This window comes from Erpetoichthys calabaricus, chromosome 7 (genome assembly GCF_900747795.2).
Source record: "Erpetoichthys calabaricus chromosome 7, fErpCal1.3, whole genome shotgun sequence".
In the NCBI taxonomy this organism is placed as follows: domain Eukaryota; kingdom Metazoa; phylum Chordata; class Cladistia; order Polypteriformes; family Polypteridae; genus Erpetoichthys; species Erpetoichthys calabaricus.
The window spans coordinates 10,893,988-10,915,164 of record NC_041400.2 but is presented as its reverse complement, the minus strand read 5'-3'; the positions used below and the strand labels follow the sequence as shown (position 1 = coordinate 10,915,164).

The following is a 21,177-nucleotide window of genomic DNA, read 5'->3' as shown; positions in this document are numbered from 1 at the left end:
CAAAATAATGTGCAGTTAAAGTCTCAACAGCATTCTCAGCATTTCTGGAGCTTAGTAGAGCGAGATAACTATAAGAATCTTCACCAAGCAGCTCTGAAAATGTCTGCTTTGTTTGGGTCTCCATACCTCAGTGAGTCTGACATGAATGTCATGAAGTCAAAGTTCAGAACAAGACTGACAGACGAACATTGAAATGACTCCAGAAGAGTGAACCTCAGAGACTCCACCAGACACCTGCCTCTCTTGTTGACAGCATGCAGTGCCAGTCATCTGACTAACTGAACAACACATCACACATACGACTGGACATGTGAATAAAGTGACACAGTGACGTGACAAAATAATAAATCATATCTGTGGATTTGGAATTGCATTGTTTTGTTTTGACAGAATTAATGTTTTAATTCAATAGTATGAGATACACTAGAAAATGCATTTGCAGGTGAACTAAATATTTTTTTTGTGATGTTTTAATGCAAAATGTGAGTTGTGGACACCAACTTTTTGTAAATGTTCAGGCAAAACAAGCTTATTCAGTTTGTTTGGGTTGAAATAAGCTATGAGAATAAACGTTAGAAAACATGAGTAGCTCTTGGCCATTTTCATTTTGGAAAAGCAGCTCTCAGAGGGAAAAAAGGTTGGAGACCCCTGTCTTAGACCACAGATGTTGAACTCCGAGCCTGGAAGGCTGCAGTGGCTGCTGGTTTTCATTCTCACCCTTTTCCTAATCAGTGACCATGTTTCACTGCTAATTAACTTCTTTTCCCTTCATTTTAGTAGACCTGTTTTTAAGGATTTAGTCCTCTAAATTGATTCTTTTCTTCATTAAATGACAGCCAAACAGAAATGAGATGTGAGACGAGCCAATGGATGACCAGATAAATTGGGGCTTTAGACTCCAACCAATTTCACTCCAACCAGGTTCTTAATGAGGAGCCAATTCTTACTGGTAATTAAACCCATTATTTAATTCCACAGCCTGTTGTTGCACTCATTCTGCCACAGCAGACATTTCCAAAACGGTTGATTTTCTATTTTTTCTAAGAACATCGTCAAAGTGTTATGGTGAGCTGAGAGATCAACCTTACTGAGACCTCCACCTTTCTTTATTTTCAGACATTGTATGAGATGGGCACAGGTGAGCTGGTCATGTGGAGGCTTGTTTTGTGTCTCGCTATTATAACTAAGGGGCCTGAGTCAAGTTAATTAAAATTAAAGCAAAAGAAGTTAATTAACAGGAAAAACTGGTCACTAATGAAGAAGATGGCTAGAATGAAAACCTGTAGCCACTGCGGCCCTCCAGGACCAGATCTCGACACCCCAGTCTTAGACGTTATGAAAGAAATCCTTTCCAAGCAAGATATTGGAAAAAGTGTAGGAGCCCAAAGTGCTGAATACGATACGGCTAAATCAACAATCAGTACAATTTTAAAAAACAAGAAAGAAGTAAAAAGTGCACAGGTCATGAAAGAAAAAGTGCCCAAGTGTGTAAGACGTTTTGATGCTTTCTCATTAAGTGTTGGGATTGAAAATGCATAATTTTTGTCTTTAGTAGCAGTGTGTCTGACGTCCTGGTTTTCAACTCTTTTTTGCATTTGACTTTGTCTTTTCACCCAGTTAGCTAGCAGAACAGAGGTGTCACTGCCATCACCGACTCCCTGTGAGACCCTGCATGTGCTACTTAGCTTGCTAGCTGCTGCAGTTATAAATAAAAGTCGATTCCCCTTGGCCTCTCTAAGCCCCTTAGGACGGCAGCCTGTGTGAGGGTTTTATATTAAGTTTATGCACTGTGACCAAGTCCCTAAGGCATCTGATTTTAAATCACACAATGTCCTGCTCCAGTCTCCATCTCCTAAGTTACAAGGGCAACATCTCAATCATCACCGCAGACTCATTGTGAAGCCCCCAATGAAGTCACTTAGCATTCTAGGACTACAACTATAAAACTGAGACAATAATCTGTGGCTTTAAAGCCCCTTAGGACTGCATTCACTATGTAAAGCTCAACATGAAGTGTATGCCCCGTGGTTCCTCCCTAAGGCACCACAAGACCTCCAGTCCAATTTGCAGCTTTGTTTCGGTTTGAATCTGAACAATTCCCTTAAGAGGCCTGTACTCCAATTCTGTAAAGAAGACGATACTAGTAATGTACCTGCAAAACACCTTGGGATAGATTTCACAATCAAAAGGTATAATCAGGTTTTCTTTGCTGAGGAGAAACAGGTGAAGATGGTATGAGTGTGTGGAGGTGGAGTGACTGAAGCTTAGAGGTCAGTCAAAGAAGACTTATAGGTGAGTAACCTCTGGGTTTCTAGGCATCTGTTTTGAGAGAGACCTGCGCATGAAAGACCCTCCTGTCCCTGGCTTTCTGAAGCACTCAACAATCAACATACTGAGCTCCAGACAGCCGAAAGGAAATAGAAGAAATCAAAAGCTGAAGCACACCTGGCGAAATACCAATCCCTCCTTGTATCCTTTTCTTCTGCCACCGTCAACGCTAAGAATGGATTGCTTGATACCAACCACTCCAGCTTCAAGAGGAACCACTCGTCTGAGACGGCTCTACTGATGGGGGTCGACCAGCTACGATTTGCTAGATCTACCAACATTTTGTTGATCCTGATCCTTCTAGACCTCTCCTCTACCTTCAACTGTCAACCACGACATCCTTCTTGCCACCCACTCTGACACTGGCAACACTGGGACTCCTCTCAGATGGTTTGACTCCTACATCTCGGGGCTGATCCTAGAGTACATCAGACATGCACAAGTGAACCCCAAGGACCGGTGCTGGGTCCTCTATTTTTCTTTCTGTACACCACCTCACTGGGCTACATCATCCAGTTCCATGGGTTTTCTTATCAGTGCTATGTTGCTGATACACAGCTGTACCTGTCATTCCCACCTGAGGACAACATGATATCAGCTAGTGTGGACGAAGACTTCAGACATGACAGCAGGTGTGGTTATATAGCAGCTTTATTTTGCAGCATCACAGTGAGTAGAGTTTCAGAAGAGCAGGTAATCAAAATTACATGACAGCGTCAGGGCTCTTCTGAACCCTGTTTATTGGGTGGGGCACGTTTTTATACCCCTAGAATGCGTGATTTAATATCATTATGAGATGCAACAGTTGACAAATTTATTTTACAAAATCCTTGAGTTTCTAAAACGCCCCTGTGTGAGCTGATCTTCTTGGCTCCCGTGTTATGGCGTTTAAATGTAAGCTAGGGGAAAACGTGATAAGGCAGACTCATGTGTGGAATGCTTTAACCTTGAGTCATTTAGAAAAAATATTTTTTTTCTGTTTGCTCAGCAAAGCATGCTGAATGGTTTCATAAAGCTACCTTCTTAGACATGCATTTGTACAAAGGAGCGAGGAGAACATTCATCTTCCACACTAGCCTCTGCATATCTTACTGATATCTCAACCTGGATTAAAGACCACCATCTACAGCTCAACCTGATAAAAACCGAGCTTCTTCTGATCCCGGCCAGCCAGTCTCTTCAACTGCCCGTCACTGTACAGCTTGGCTCAACTGTCGCTAACAACTGCCAGGTGAGTACACAACCTTGGGGTGGTGACTGATGAGCAGCTATCTTTTTCTGACCACATTTCTACTGTTTTTTGTCTATGCAGGTCCACACTGTACAACACCCACAAAATCAGACCTTATCTGGCAGAGTATGCAGCACTCTGGTCAATGGTTTAGTCTTGTCATGTCTGGAGTACTGCAACTCACTCCTGGCAGGTGTACCCACATTTGCTATCGAGTTGTTGCAAATGGTCCAAAAACCAATGGCCCGTCTTGTTTTTAACTTGTTTTTAGTACGGGTACATGTCATTCCTCTCTTCAAGTCACTTCATTGGCTCCCTGTAGCTGCAAACATTAAGTTCAAATCCCTGATGCTGGCCTACAGAGTAATCAATGGGTCAGCACCTGCATAAAGGAAGACATTGGTGAGGTTCACTGCTTCTTCTCCCCCACTCAGGTCTACCAGGGAACAGCGTCTGGCAATGCCACCTCTGTGTGGTATCAAGTCTCAATCCAGACTCTTTTCATGTGTAACTCCTAGTTGGTGTAACAGGCTGCCCAACTTCATCCGAACTTCTGACTCCCTCATTGTACTTAAGAAGCAACTGAAGACCCATCTCTTCTGTGAATATCTGTCAAATTGATTGAAGAAAATAACTTTACTCTGTGATCTTTAATATTCAGAATCAGAATCACTTTATTGCTAGCATGTCTGCAGTAGTAGGGTGATGTACCATGTTATCCATTATGGATGCAGTGAGGAGTCAAGCAAAATGACACCTTTTATGAAGAAGGGACCTCAGTTGCCTCGAAAGCTTGCATATTGCAGTCGGTTCAGTTAGCCATTGGTAGCATGTGAAACATACCAGAATCGAATTTGGTTAGGCGCAAACATGAAATACAGGACATTATCAACACAAAACAGCACAATTACAACACACCATTAACCTAACTCTGTGCAAACCACTACACAAATACAATTTCTTGAACAAAACATTTGTAAACTTCAATAAGCTAAATCAATAATGAGAAAAACTATACGAAATAATACATAAAAATACTACAATTTGAATAAATATGAAGTATTTATGAATACACTAACAGCACAGTTACCACTTATATGCTGCAAAAACAGTTAGGAGTAACCCTTTGTAAGTTTGTTTAGGATTTGAATACATCGAGGAACGAAGCTGAACAGATGGAGTGTAGTACCGGTCACAATAGAGCTCTACCTCCTCTGTGATGGCAATTTAATTCTTTTAGGGCGGATGTCAACTTTTGTCAACACGAGCAGTTGAGGGCTGATGTCTACTAAAGTCGACATTCAGTGGCAGAGGGCAAGAAGAAAGCTGCAAACATTAATGAAACTCACCATTACGTTATAGGTAGACCCTCTTTGTTAGGAGGACTGTTAGACTCGTTGACTTGACATTGTAAACCCTGCATGTGCGTGTGCAGTAGAGAGTAAACAACATCTAGAATAGCATCAACATCAGCTGAGAGAGCAAAGTGAATGCATAAAGCTAAATACTATGTGTGTATTATTTATTTATTTATTTTTTGTGTATTATTGCTGAATCGGACTCTGACTTATCGAACTCCGATTTTGATGCAAGAGATCTGGAAATCAAAAACTAAAGTCAGGTACCTGAATCAGCTAATTGGTCCCCTATTGGTCATGCAGCTGACGCGCCTAAAGCAACACTTGCCTGGGAGGACTACACACTTATTGAACTTCTATTTTGATGCAAACGATCTGGAGGTCAAAAAACTAAAGATGAGTACCTACATCAGCTACTCGGCCCCAAGCTGATCGTAGTGCTGAATACACTCATGTAGCTGATGTACCTACTACATAAACATAGACCCATGGGAGGCAAGCTGGCTACTGGAAATCATCAAACGACCCGGTGTGCTGGTGGACATCACGCATTACCAGCCACTCGACTTCTTCAAGCTGTTTTGTTTTTTTTTCTTTCCCAGAAAGTGCCTTTCGGCTTATGAGTGCTGACACAAACAGGTATTTAATAAGTATGCGAATTTACATACAGTGGAGGATCATGGAGAATAAAACAGAGTGACGTTTGTCATAAATAAGTCTTTTGTGTTGATTTATGTGCAAAATCATTGCTTTGTGTGCTTTTAGAAAACTGAGTTTTTTGGAAAAATATTCAGACCTATGACCAAACGGGGGCAAAAATAATTAGCCCTAAAAGAATTAATAAAAAGATGGCTGCTGGGACGAGTGGAGTCAGCTGCAATCATTCCTACTCTCTTTTTCACTCTGGCGATGAACAGATCTTCTAATATTGGGAGATAACAGCCAATGATTTTCTTAGCTGAGCAAATCACCTCTGCAACCGAGTTTTAAAAGGAGAGGCGGCAGAAGGAAACCAAATGGTGACAGAGGAGGTCACAATACTCTCAATGATGGCTAAGTAAAAAATGTAATAATATCCGCCTTGATATGCTAAGCTTCTTAAGCTGGCAAAGGAAGAACTACCTGTGCCTGGATTTAATTTGTTGCTTTATTGATTGATAATCTGTGATCGTAAATTACTAGTTATTACATCTTTTCACTTTTTACCTGTCCTACTACACTTGCTGAAGAAACAGGTCCTAGCCCAGCAGTAGGCAATGTCAGTCCTGGAGGGCCACAGTGGGTGCAGGTTTTTGTTCCAACCCAGTTTCTTAATGAGAAATCAATTATTGCTGATGAAGCTCTTATTGCACAAGTGACATTTTGATGCTTCATTTTAGTGGTCTCGCTGGTTAAGGTTCACCACCATTAATTGCATATTTCAGTCTTAAACAGCTGCATTCACTGTTTTTAATGGCTCCTTATTAGCAATAAGATGCAAATGACAAAGGAGCCAGTAGTTCTCCATCTAACTTGTTTCCATTTACACCTGTGGGGATTTATCCTGGTTCATCAGGGGTGTGTTCTGCTCCTGCTCTGTTTAATGCCTGCATAGACTAAGTGTTGGGCAGGGTGGTGGGGTCCAGCGGCTGGAGGGTATCTGTTGGTGAACAGAGATTCACTGATCTTGATTTTGCCAACAATGCTGTGATCTTCATGGAGTTAATGGAGGCTCTGATCAGGGCTCTCGGGAGTCTGAACGAAGAGTCTGAGGGTCTGGGCTTGCCAGGGTGTGTCTGTTTTGGGGATTGCTAACCAGGATCCTGAGCTGTTTCATTGTATGCCTAGAGGGGGCTGGGTGGTCTCATGGCCTCGGAACCCCTGCAGATTTTATTTTTTTTCTCCAGCCATCTGGCCTCCCTGGCCATTGGACCTTACTTTTATTCTATGTTAATTAGTATTGCCTATTTTTATTTTCTTATATATTTTGTCTTTTTTTTCTTTCTTCATCCTGTAAAGCACTTTGAACTACATCATTTGTATGAAAATGTGCTATAGAAATAAATGTTGTTGTTGTTGTTGTTGTGTGGTGAGTGCAGCTACGTACTGTACCAGTGTATGCTCCCTAACCTGACCTGAACTATTTTGTTTAATAAAACACTTAAGAGAAAAATGTGACAGACTGAAAATGATCCGTTTTAGGCTTCAAATCATTTGGATGATATCTTTGCAAAAGAAAAAATCTAAACTATAAGAACCTAATATTGTAGACTAACAAGCCATAAAATTAAATCTGGTCCCAGATTGTCAATGATTGGTTTCTAATTAAGCAGTTGGGTTGGAACAAAAACCCGCAGCCAATGTGACCCTCCAGGACTGACATTTCCCACCCCTGCCTACTGTTACTCATTTATTTTTACCGCTTTTGTAAGTCGCTTTGGATAAAAGAGTCTGCCAAACAAACAAATTTAAATGTAAATGTATAGACCTCACCTCAAAGGAATAAATGATGTACATTCGGCTAACCTGTGTAAAACTGGAAAATGGACAATCAACCAATGGTGATGATCTTTGTGTGGGTGTTACTTCCATTGTAAGGCATTCCTACTGGATTCCTAAAACCTCAAACAAACTCAGGTCCTTACCTCACATGGAGTGCAGATGGCAGCCCGGATCAGCCAGTGTAGCCGAAGGAGAACTCTGACATCTCAAGTGAGCGATCGAGCTTCAGGACTGACTTCCCAGGAGGCTTGTTCCACTTGAGCTCTGCTACAAAGTCACCCTACAAAAAAATATATTGGACACCATTGAGCCAGAATGAGTGTGTTAAATACAAAGCGTCACCGCGGCAGTACACACTGTGCAAAGGTTCTATAAGAATTTTACGCGCAGGGTGCCAAGTCCTTAAGCCACCTGAATAATGAAAGAATTCAGACCCCTTCACTTTTGTCACCTTTTGTTATGTTGCAGCCTTGCACTTAAATTATTTCATTTTTTTTGTCATCAAGCAACACTCGATACCTAAGAATGACAAAGGGAAAACAGGATTTTAAGATTTCTCTGCAAATTTATTACAAGTAAGAAACTCAAATATCACACTAACACAAGTATGTGGACCCTTTGCTTTGGGATGTGTCCCATTCTATCGCTTATCATTGAGATGCTTCTACACCTTGACTTAGGTCCACCCTGTGGTCAAACTGAACTGATTGCATCTATAGAAGGTTCACCACTTGAGCAAAAACCCAAGCTAAGAGGTACAACGAATTGCCTGCAGAGCTTTGGGCCAGGATTGTGTGGAACAGCAGATCTGGGGAAGGCTTCAAAAACATTCCTGTGTCACGGAACGTTTCCAAGAGAACAGTGGTCTCCATAATTCTTACATTGAAGAAGTCTGGATCAACCACAACTCTTCCTAGGGCTAAACACCTGGCCAAACTGAGCGATCAAGAGGAAACGGACAATTGGAAAAGAGGTGACCAGGAAGCTGATGGTCACTCTGGCAGAGCACCACAGAACCTGTTTGGAGATGGAAGAAACTTCCAAAAGGGCAACCACAACTATAACTGTGATGGTGAGGGTCCACTCCAGGCTGGCTCATCACATTTGGGAGCCTCTCGAATCGATAGCGTAACCGAATGAGCTGATAGATGGGGACAAATCACACATTGAGCCCGGGGATGGTGTAAAAGTATTCAGTGCTTTTATAAAAATAAATCAAAACAAACAGTGTCCAAATAAATAGTGCTGTGATTCAAAAATGTTCATAAATAATCCATAAAAGCAGGTGGAGGATAAAATCCCAATAAATAAATCCTTTAAAAACAGAAATTAAAAACACAATCACTGGATCCTTGATATTCTCTTTGAAAATGGATGATCACAGCCCACCTACTTCTTCGTCTCCCGGGCTCACCCATAAGTCGCGCCGCCGGGAGAGACTCAGCAGCCACGACCTTCCTCCCCCGACTCCCATCTTGGCGCAACCAGACCATCCGAGGTCGGCACTCCTCCCGTCATCCTTCACGTTCCTGGATTTGTACTTCGGATCCCTGGGGAGGTCATCAGCCATACTCACCCCACTCCACACGAGTTATTTTATTTATTTTTTTTAAAAGTACTTTATTGAAACAAAAAATATAACAAGAACATCAATATATTAAAAGTACACATACAACAAAAAGTGTTATAAATTACCTATACAAAGAAATGAATATGTAGAAACAAATTCCAAATATTCCATCTCTATTAACCTCTTTTAACTCCACACACAATTATCATATAAATATTTTATTTTTCTCATCTCCTCCCCATTGCCCCCCTCATTTATGTAAATAATAAATAAAACCAAAGCCCAGTCAGCCCAGATTCCCAGTGTTGTATTACTTGCTCCATATAACTTCCATTTTTACAATTTTTCAACAGTGACTTATAAATTGATTTTCAATCCTCCTCTATAGTGCACAGTACCCCTTTCGCACCACACCGATTAATCAGTAGGGAGAGCCAGCCCCTAGAGCGCCACAACCTACATTCCTTTCACAGTGCCCCTGTTTGTGCTGCCTTTCCTCATTAGGTGGCTGAATCGTCCTTCCCAAGACTGCTCTTCAGCCGTATCACAACCTCTGACCTTTTCATTCCCGTTTCTTTCCCCTCTCGTACTCGCGCTTCTCCTTTTATACATGGGGACGTGGCAAAGGTGTGGCGATTAGCAGTTCCCAGCATCAATTACGGACACTGGCAATTCCTCACCTGTGCACTTAAGTCATGAGAGAGAAATTGCGGACCGCAGTACCTATGAGGTCAGTCACGTAACACCCCAACATCACGAAAAGCCCTCAATGTCAGTCACGAAACACCCATCACATTACACTGTGGTTAACATTAGGGCCCCATTACACTATGGTTAAGATTAGGGTTGTGGATGGGTTATCTGACTCAAAGGGTGTTCTGTGACTGATGTTGTGGGTATTACCTGACTTATGTCATAATGGTATTGCAGGCTGCAGTTAGACCCTTCTCACTTAAGTGCGAAAACGCCTGCACCGCATCATGCCCGAGAACCGCTCCAGCCACACTACCACACCCCCTACTTATTTTCTTTTACTTATTTATTTATAAAGGCAATCAGCCACGAACCTGACTTTAAACCACAATAATACTCCACCAATCTTGGCTTTATGGCAAAGTGAACACTTCAGAACCTACTTGGAGTTTGCAAAAAAGGCACCTAGAGGACTCTCAGACTATGAGAAGCAAGACTGTCCAGTCTGATGAAACCAAAATTGAACTGTATGGCCTCGATTCTTATGTGACAGATGTTTGAGGACACCTGTCTCCACTTGTGAACTCTGTAATACCATTTCAGCAGTGAAGTATGGTGGAGGCAACAGCATGCTGTGAGCTTATTTACCAGCAGCAGAGTCTGGGAGAGAAGACAGGGTTGAGGAAAACCCGAGTTAAGCAAAGTACAGAGATATCCTTAATGAAAACCCACTCTGGATCTCAGACTGAGTCAAAGGTTCACCTTCCAGTAAGCGATTGACCCTAAGCACAAAGCAAAGAGTGGCTTAGGGACAATTCTGAGAATGTCCTTGAGCAGCCCATCCAGAGCCCAGACACAATTGGACACCTCTGGAGAGAACTGAAAGCAGCTGTCCACTGATAGTCTCCATCCAACCTGACAGAACTTGAAAGCATCTGCTCAGAAGAATGCCAGAATATCCTCAAATCCAGGTGTGCAAAGCTTGTCACGTCAAGCCTAAGAAGACTCCAGGATGGCAATCACTGTCAAAGGTTCTTCAATGAAGTACTGAGTACAGGGTCAAAATACTACTGTCCATGTCATATTTTAGTTTCTTATCTTTAATAAACTTAAAATTTTTTAAATCCTGTTTTTATTTTGTCATTGTGGGGAATTGAGTGTTTCTTGATGATGATGCAACATAACAAACAAACAAACAAATGAAGGGGTCTGTTTAGTTTCTGCATCCACTGTGTGGCATGCCATCACTCTTTTTTCTTCCGTGCATTTCACACTTCATGCTTTTGTCAGTAGATAGACAGATAGATAGATAGATAGATAGATAGATAGATAGATAGATAGATAGATAGATAGATAGATAGATAGATAGATAGATAGATAGATATTTTAGCGTAGTTGGCAGGATTAGATAGATAGATAGATAGATAGATAGATAGATAGATAGATAGATAGATAGATAGAGTGGTGTGAAAAACTATTTGCCCCCTTCCTGATTTCTTATTCTTTTGCATGTTTGTCACACAAAATGTTTCTGATCATCAAACACATTTAACCATTAGTCAAATATAACACAAGTAAACACAAAATGCAGTTTTTAAATGATGGTTTTTATTATTTAGGGAGAAAAAAAATCCAAACCTACATGGCCCTGTGTAAAAAAGTAATTGCCCCCTTGTTAAAAAATAACCTAACTGTGGTGTATCACACCTGAGTTCAATTTCCGTAGCCACCCCCAGGCCTGATTACTGCCACACCTGTTTCAATCAAGAAATCACTTAAATAGGAGCTGCCTGACACAGAGAAGTAGACCAAAAGCACCTCAAAAGCTAGACATCATGCCAAGATCCAAAGAAATTCAGGAACAAATGAGAACAGAAGTAATTGAGATCTATCAGTCTGGTAAAGGTTATAAAGCCATTTCTAAAGCTTTGGGACTCCAGCGAACCACAGTGAGAGCCATTATCCACAAATGGCAAAAACATGGAACAGTGGTGAACCTTCCCAGGAGTGGCCGGCCGACCAAAATTACCCCAAGAGCGCAGAGACGACTCATCCGAGAGGTCACAAAAGACCCCAGGACAACGTCTAAAGAACTGCAGGCCTCACTTGCCTCAATTAAGGTCAGTGTTCACGACTCCACCATAAGAAAGAGACTGGGCAAAAATGGCCTGCATGGCAGATTTCCAAGACGCAAACCACTGTTAAGCAAAAAGAACATTAGGGCTCGTCTCAATTTTGCTAAGAAACATCTCAATGATTGCCAAGACTTTTGGGAAAATACCTTGTGGACTGATGAGACAAAAGTTGAACTTTTTGGAAGGCAAATGTCCCGTTACATCTGGCGTAAAAGGAACACAGCATTTCAGAAAAAGAACATCATACCAACAGTAAAATATGGTGGTGGTAGTGTGATGGTCTGGGGTTGTTTTGCTGCTTCAGGACCTGGAAGGCTTGCTGTGATAGATGGAACCATGAATTCTACTGTCTACCAAAAAATCCTGAAGGAGAATGTCCGGCCATCTGTTCGTCAACTCAAGCTGAAGCGATCTTGGGTGCTGCAACAGGACAATGAGCCAAAACACACCAGCAAATCCACCTCTGAATGGCTGAAGAAAAACAAAATGAAGACTTTGGAGTGGCCTAGTCAAAGTCCTGACCTGAATCCAATTGAGATGCTATGGCATGACCTTAAAAAGGCGGTTCATGCTAGAAAACCCTCAAATAAAGCTGAATTACAACAATTTTGCAAAGATGAATGGGCCAAAATTCCTCCAGAGCGCTGTAAAAGACTCATTGCAAGTTATCACAAACGCTTGATTGCAGTTATTGCTGCTAAGCGTGGCCCAACCAGTTATTAGGTTCAGGGGGCAATTACTTTTTCACACAGGGCCATGTAGGTTTGGATTTTTTTTTCTCCCTAAATAATAAAAACCACCATTTACAAACTGCATTTTGTGTTTACTTGTGTTATATTTGACTAATGGTTAAATGTGTTTGATGATCAGAAACATTTTGTGTGACAAACATGCAAAAGAATAAGAAATCAGGAAGGGGGCAAATAGTTTTTCACACCACTGTATATTAGCCTAGTTGGCAGGATTAGATAGATAGATAGATATTTTAGCGTAGTTGGCAGGATTAGATAGATAGATATTTTAGCGTAGCTGGCAGGATTAGATAGATAGATAGATATTTTAGCGTAGTTGGCAGGATTAGATAGATAGATAGATAGATAGATAGATAGATAGATAGATAGATAGATAGATAGATAGATAGATAGATAGATAGATAGATAGATAGATAGATAGATAGATACTTTATTAATCCTAAGGGGAAAATCACATACTCCAGCAGCAGCATACTGATAAAGAAACAGTGTCCAGGGAACGAGTCCACACAAAAGAAAGTGGTAGGAGTGATCAGTTAAATAGATAAAATAGATAAAAAGTGCATCTGTCAATGCATTTTTGTACTGTAAGCTTATTTTGGGCATCTGGAATTGAATCAAGAATACGATGGGACCGTTTTAGCTGAGTAATTGTTCTGTGACATTCAGGTAAATCTAAACTGCACAAAACAATGTGATAGACGGCCGGGGACCTGGCCCCACCGGGAGGCCTGAAGAAGCAGGGGACCTGGAGAGGGGTAATTCCTTCCCCAGGACGCAAGAGGGCAGCCATCCTGGATTGTGTGGGAGCCACGGAACTGGAAGGCTCAACCCTGTGGGGATCCATGGCCACTGCCAAGGGGCGCCCGAAGGACTATGGAGTCTTGGGCCGCAGCACTTCCGCCACACCAGGAAGTGCTGCCAAACCAGGAAGCAGGTACACCCGGAGTACTTCCGGGTGCCCATGTAGCACTTCCGCCACACTAGGAAGTGCTGCAGGGAGATCATCAGCATTATAAAAGGGGCCACCTCACTCCATTCAGAGAGCCGGAGTCGGGTGGAGTAGAGGTGGCAGATGAAGGAAAGAAAAGGACGGTGAATCTTTGGGCACTGTGTTTGTGCTGTGTGTAGGAAAAGAGGAATAAACCGTGTGTTGTGGACATCTGGTGTCATGTCTGTCTGTGTCCGGGCTACCTTTTACAACAATTAAAGGAACGCTTTGAAAACACATCAGTTCTCAATGGGAAAAAAAATCCTGCTGGCTATCTCTACTGATATGGACTGGGTAATGTGTTATGAACGAAAGGATGCCACATCGTTTGATGGAAATGAAAATGACCAACCTACAGAGGGCTAAATTCAAAGAAACCCCGAAAATCAAAGGGAAAAAATTAAAGTCCATTTTGCCGAAATTGCATTGCAACAACTCCAAATCATACTTAGTAGTTTGTATGGCCCCCATATGCTTGTATGCATGCCTGACAACGTCGGGGGGTGGGGGGCTCGCCCCTAATGAGACGACAGATGGTGTCCTGGGGGATCTCCTCCCAGATCTGGATCAGGGCATCACTGAGCTCCTGGCCAGGCTGAGGCGTCGGACAGACCAAAACATAATGTCTCACCACCCAGTGGTGTTCTTTCAGATTTAGGTCAGGCAAGCAGAACGTGGGGGTCAGTCTGTGGTATCAATACCTTCATCCTGCAGAACTACCTGCGTACTCTCGCCACATGAGGCCGGGCATTGTCGTGCACCAGGAGGAACCCAGGACCCACTGCACCAGCATAGGGTCTCACAATGGGTCCAGAGATTTCATCCTGATACCTGATGGCAGTCAAGGTGCCGTTGTCTAGCCTGTAGACGTCTGTGCGTCCCTCCATGGATATGCCTCCCCAGACCATCACTGACCCACCACCAAACCTGGCAACATAACGTTCTCCATGGCTTCTCCAGACCCTTTCACATCTGACATGTGTGCTCAGGGTGATCCTGCTCTCAGGGTGCAAGTGGTGGACCTGCCAATTCTGGTATTCTATGGCAAATGCCAATCAAGCTCTACGGTGCCGGGCGGGCAATGAGCACAGGGCCCACTAAAGAATGTCAGGCCCTCGGGCCACCCTCATGAAGTCTGTTTCTGAATGTTTGATCAGAGAAATTCACACCAGTGGCCTGCCTGCCTGCTGGAGGTCATTTTGTAGGCTCTGGCAGTGCTCATCTGATTCCTCCTCGCCCAAAGGAGGAGATACCGGTCAGTCCTGCTGATGGGTTAAGGACCTTCTACGAGGGGCCCTGCTCAGCTCTCCTAGAGTAGCTGACTGTCTGTCTCCTGGAATCTCCTCCATGCCCTTGAGACTGTGCTGGGAGACACAGCAAACCTTCTGGCAATGCCACGTATTGATGTGCCATCCTGCAGAAGTTGGACTACCTGTGCCACCTCTGTAGGGTCCAGGTATCGCCTCACTCTACCAGTAGTGACACTGACTGTAGCCAAATGCAAAACGAGTGACAAAACAGATGAGAAGGGAAAATGTCAGTGGCCTCCACCTGTTCAACCATTCTTGTTTAGTGGTTGTCTCATTGTTGCCCCTCTAGTGCCTCTCTAGTTAATTTCATTAACACCAAAGCAGCCGAAACTGATTAACAAGCCCCTCTGCTACTTAACTGACCAGATCAAGCAACAACCCAGAAGTTTCACTGACTCGATGCTATAGTCTCATTAAAAAGGGTTCCTTTCATTTTTTTGAGCAGTATATTTTAGAAAAGGAGTTTAATTCATTGTATTGAGCAGGCTGAGGTTCAACAAGGCTTGTTTTTGAGGTCTGTATTATATACATCTAAAATAATTTATTTTTATTCATAAAATGAGTCACTTTATTATGTATGTCTATGCACATCTGTACCATGTCATAGCAAGCATCTCTGAAGGACTTGCATGGTCTTCCTCTAATAGTTTAGGCTCTGGTATCTTTACCCGCCTTTCAATATGCATATATTGCTCAAATAATCGGATTAATCATCCACAGTCACAAAATTTAAAATCTGTGTATTTAGTAGTTCCAAAGGTTCACCTTCCCACAGGATTATGTCCCTAACCACAAAGCACAGACAACACAGGAATAGCTTAGGGACAATTCTCAGAATGTTCTTGAGTGGCCCAGTCCAAGCCGCGACTTGAACATCTCTGAAGAGACCTGATAATTGCCATCTACTGATGGTCTCCATCCAACCTGACAAATCTTGAGAGGATCTGCAGAGAAGAATGGCAGACAATTCCCCCCAACGCAAGTGTGTGAAGCTTGTCGTGTCAAACTTAAGGTAGACTCCATGGCACCTCTTGCATCTCCAGGAACATCAAGGAGAGCTTGGTTAAGAACATGTGTTAAATTTGAAGAGCATTATGAGGACGACCAAGAAGAAGACAAAAAGAGGCGTCACTGCCATTTGTTTGTTTCTACTTTAGGCGCTGCGTGGAGTCCTATGCGTTTATCTGTGGAAATGTTTTTTTTATTTCCGCACCACGATCCCTCTCTGATGATGATGATGAACGAATGAGGCTGGGCTTTATGTGTGGGCATACCTGCTATACAAGTGTCCCATACTGGGACTTTGAAAATCTGTCCCCCTATAATATGAATGTCAGATTCACCTGTGACCCATAATTGGTCACTCACTCTCATAAAGTTTGCCTTTCACTTCTGTTATTCCCTAAGTAAATAGAAGATCAAAAGGATATTTTTATGTTATGTTAATCCTGATGGGATAGTCTTTGGCCCCCAAATCCGTGAACTAGTATTGAGAAGGTTCCAGAACCTAGCTACTGAACCAGCACAGTCAGTCCTTGACCGCACCTCAGTGTTACGCCATGCCTACTTTTTTCTAACGTGTTTTCATCGCAGGCCTCATTGAATCAGAGTAAACACAAGGAACGAGTTCCCTGACCTTCTCTGTCCCTTTCTTTCTCTCGCGCCCGCCTGCCGTTGCCCAGCTGCAGGTTTGGGCCTCCCGATAAAAATCGCAGCTGTGTTTTGTCACCACAAGTGACCTCGGCTGTAAAAATATGAGGATATGCATTCGGGTTCCTTTACAGCTCTGGTGCCATAGCCCTTATCTGTATTTCCTATGATTTAAAATTGCTGGAAAGAAGTTTGATATCACTATTATGCTGCTAAAAATAAAAGAAAAACGAATGTGGTCTTAATGGGCATACGTACGGAGCGCACACACATCAAGCAGGAAACTCCTGTGACCAGTGGGCCGCCAGATTACAATTCGCTGTTTCCATTGGCTCTCGTTCACGCAGTAACACAAATAAAGCTGAATGTAAACACATTGTCAGCCTTGAGGAGCCAGCGCTTATCCTGAGGTCTTACAATGAGCCCTAAGCCTTGGGCAAAACAAACAAGAAAGAAGCCACTGTGGTTAACTCTTTGTAACATGAAGACAGAAGCCCCCTTAAAAGTCCTCACTGCTGGTTTGCCATAGAGAGGACGTGTGATGGAGCAGTCTGGTTTTAGGCCTAAGAAGTCTACCATCGACCACATTCTGGCAACGAGGGTTCTCATGGAGCGCAAACGAGAATATCGGCCAATGAGGTTAACTCTTTGTAACACAAAGACAGAAGCCCCCTTAAAAGTCCTCACTGCTGGTTTGCCATAGAGAAGACGTGTGACAGAGCAGTATGGTTTTAGGCCTAAGAAGTCTACAATCGACCGCATTCTGGCACGGAGGGTTATCATGGAGCGCAAACGAGAATATCGGCCAATGAGGTTAACTCTTTGTAACACAAAGACAGAAGCCCCCTTAAAAGTCCTCACTGCTGGTTTGCCATAGAGACGACGCGTGACAGAGCAGTATGGTTTTAGGCCTAAGAAGTCTACAATCGACCGCATTCTGGCACGGGGGGTTATCATGGAGCGCAAACAAGAATATCGGCCAATGAGGTTAACTCTTTGTAACACAAAGACAGAAGCCCCCTTAAAAGTCCTCACTGCTGGTTTGCCATAGAGAGGACATGTGATGGAGCAGTCTGGTTTTAGGCCTAAGAAGTCTACCATCGACCGCATTCTGGCAACGAGGATTATCATGGAGCGCAAACGAGAATATCGGCCAATGAGGTTAACTCTTTGTAACACAAAGACAGAAGCCCCCTTAAAAGTCCTCACTGCTGGTTTGCCATAGAGACGACGCGTGACAGAGCAGTATGGTTTTAGGCCTAAGAAGTCTACAATCGACCGCATTCTGGCACGGGGTGTTATCATGGAGCGCAAACAAGAATATCGGCCAATGAGGTTAACTCTCTGTAACACAAAGACAGAAGCCCCCTTAAAAGTCCTCACTGCTGGTTTGCCATAGAGAGGACGTGTGACAGAGCAGTATGGTTTTAGGCCTAAGAAGTCTACAATCGACCGCATTCTGGCACGGAGGGTTCTCATGGAGCGCAAACGAGAATATCGGCCAATGAGGTTAACTCTTTGTAACACAAAGACAGAAGCCCCCTTAAAAGTCCTCACTGCTGGTTTGCCATAGAGAGGACGTGTGACAGAGCAGTATGGTTTTAGGCCTAAGAAGTCTACAATCGATTGCATTCTGGCACGGAGGGTTATCATGGAGTGCAAACGAGAATATCGGCCAATGAGGTTAACTCTTTGTAACACAAAGACAGAAGCCCCCTTAAAAGTCCTCACTGCTAGTTTGACATAGAGAGGATGTGCAGTTTTGGTAATAATGGCACTCAGTTGTGTCTTCATTCTCTCCTTCACTACAACCTCCAGCAGGTCCAGAGGGCGTCCCATAACTGAGCCTGCCTTAGTAATCAGCTGGTTGATTTGGTGGGCCTCTCTTGAAGTAGATGTTAGCAGCTCAACACACCACAAAGACTATCACAGAGAAGGGCTGTTGGATTTGACCGGCGCTCAACAGCCCAATCACAGTCAAAATCCCACCCGATCCTTCAAATGTTGACTTGGGCAGATCGGTCTGTTGTTTCGGTACGCATCCTGCACAAATGTTACGATACCCCAAGTCATGTGCAGATCCACAGCTGATATCCCAACATGCAGCAAAAGCAGACAACATAATCTGTTGGTCTTCACTAATGAAGGCTTTCGCCATGTCGATGTGAGCCCCTGTGAATAATGTCAATGGTCAACCATACAGTATGGAGCTCCATTGGTTACACTTGTTCTTCCCACTTTACACCCATTTATAAACTTTTGCTGAGTCCTGCTGCTTTAACTTCCATACTGAGCTAATGTCAGCAGGGTTCACTCCATCAGCCCAAAGAAATCTCACGACAGCGTGCTGTTTAACAAATGCTGCAATCCCGCAGTGGGGCGTCCAATTTTTTTGACCTTGGCTTTTAATTAGACTAATGTCCAGAACAATGCACTGTGAGCATGTTAAACTACCTTTAAACTACCTAAACTCTTTAAACTACCATATACACTCACGTATAAGTCGGGTCTTGAAACCCGAAAAATCGATCATAAAATCAGACCCCGTCTTATACGCCCGTTGAAAAATGCGACACTTAAAGTTTTAGTTTCTCAGACGCATCAACTTTTGTTGCAGCAGCGCAGTTACCAATTTCTTTCGCCACTTCAAAAACTTAATTTAAGACCAGCTTCATATTTTCTTCTGATTGAACACTCCATCATACAGTAGATAAGAGATGATCTTATGATAAAGGTGTGAGAGGGTATGAGATACAAAAAACACAAATCAGTGCAAACGTCGCTTTGGAATAGTTTGGGTATTACTGTGTGGTCATGTAGGCACAATACGTAGTAAAAAAGACAGTGTGCTCCGTGGTTACTCTCAGGTTGGCATTAGCATATCATAATCTCTTGGACCAATAGCGTGAGTTTTCCACATTTGACTTATACGACCGACATTATAAAACATCAGAAATTATACAGTAAAATCAAGTCCCAACTTATCCGCGAGAGAACTTGAACGTGAGTATATACAGCAACTAATCTGTGCAGGCACTATGGTGTAGTGGTTAAGGCCTTGGATTTCAATCAGTGAGATTATGGATTCAAATCCCACTACCGACACCAGTGTGCGGCTCTGAGCAAGTCATGTGACCTGCATGTGCTCCAATTGGAAAGCCAAAAGAAATGGAACCAATTGTATCATAAATGTTGTAAGTCACCTTGGATAAAGGCTTCTGCCAAATACTCACATGCAACTGAAAAACCTAGCAACTGACATTTTTTTCAAAATTACGTTTTTTTCAGTTTTTGGAGTTACTCGGTCTTTCCTGATGTTATAATGTAGTGGCGATGGCCAAATATATCTTCATTCCAGACATGTATGTAATGTCTTCATTACATACTGCAAGACAAAAACCTAGCAACTCCACTGATCAATGAAGAAAGACCGCCTACCAATGAAAACGTCAGATTTCAATCATGTGATTCAAATGCTGCGACTGCGTGATTTAAATGGAAGGTGTTGTTGATTCATGAAGAAAACAATATTGTGTACATGAAGCTTAGGAAAAATGAAATCTAGAGACTGTTAATTAGGAGGGCGACATCACTTTCTCAATCTGCCGAAAACTTGAAAGCTGTGACCTACTAGGAATTTCCATAGTTGGTGAGAATAAGTAAATGTACCCATAAGTCTTTGCGAACATGTTGTATTGGGTCAGCTTTTATCTGTCTTCAAATTGCCTTTATTTTTTGATTTACCTTCGTACATGTGGGTGAAACTGATTCATGGAGGTTTCTAACCATTTTGGTTTGTTTTCACAAAGTTCATTTTCATTTTGTTCCGTTCTTTCAGCGTTTCATTTGTAAGCAGTAGTTATGTTATAAATACGGTGGCAGTTACAGTGCATCCGGAAGGTATTCACAGCGCATCACTTTTTCCACATTTTGTTATGTTACAGCCTTATTCCAAAATAGATTAAGTTCATTTTTTTCCTCAGAATTCTACACACAACACCCCATAATGCCAACATGAAACAAGTTTACTTGAGATTTTTGCAAATTTATTAAAAGTAAAAAAAATTGAAAAAGCACATGTACATAAGTATTCACAGCCATTGCCATGAAACTCAAAATTGAGCTCAGGTGCATCCTGTTTCCCCTGATCATCCTTGAGATGTTTCTGCAGCTTCATTGGAGTCCACCTGTGGTAAATTCAGTTGACTGGACATGATTTGGAAAGGCACACACCTGTCTATAGAAGGTCCCACAGTTGACAGTTCATGTCAGAGCACAAAGCAAGCATGAAGTGAAAGGAATGTCTGTAGACATCCGAGACAGGATTGTCTTGAAGCATAAATCTGGGGAAGGTTCTGCTGCTTTGAAGGTCCCAATGAGCACAGTGGCCTCCATCATCCGTAAGTGGAAGAAGTTCAAAACCACCAGGACTCTTCCTAGAGCTGGCTGGCCATCTAAACTGAGCGATCAGGGGAGAAGGGCCTTAGTCAGGGAGGTGACCAAGAACTGGATGGTCACTCTGTCAGAGCTCCAGAGGTCCTCTGTGGAGAGAGGAGAACCTTCCTGAAGGACAACCATCTCTGCAGCAATCCACCAATCAGGCCTGTATGGTAGAGTGGCCAGACGGAAGCCACTCCTTAGTAAAAGGCACATGGCAGCCCGCCTGGAGTTTGCCAAA

General features: G+C 42.8%; 1 protein-coding gene across 1 annotated transcript in view; it reads right to left on the bottom strand.

The window, feature by feature from the left end:
• dym (dymeclin) overlaps positions 1-21,177 on the bottom strand; it is a 457,039-nt gene that overhangs the window by 422,187 nt on the left and 13,675 nt on the right. Inside the window, exon 3 of the mRNA XM_051929784.1 lies at positions 7,542-7,678. The gene's annotated coding sequence lies outside the window, so the exon portion shown is untranslated. The remainder of the gene's footprint in view (positions 1-7,541; positions 7,679-21,177) is intronic.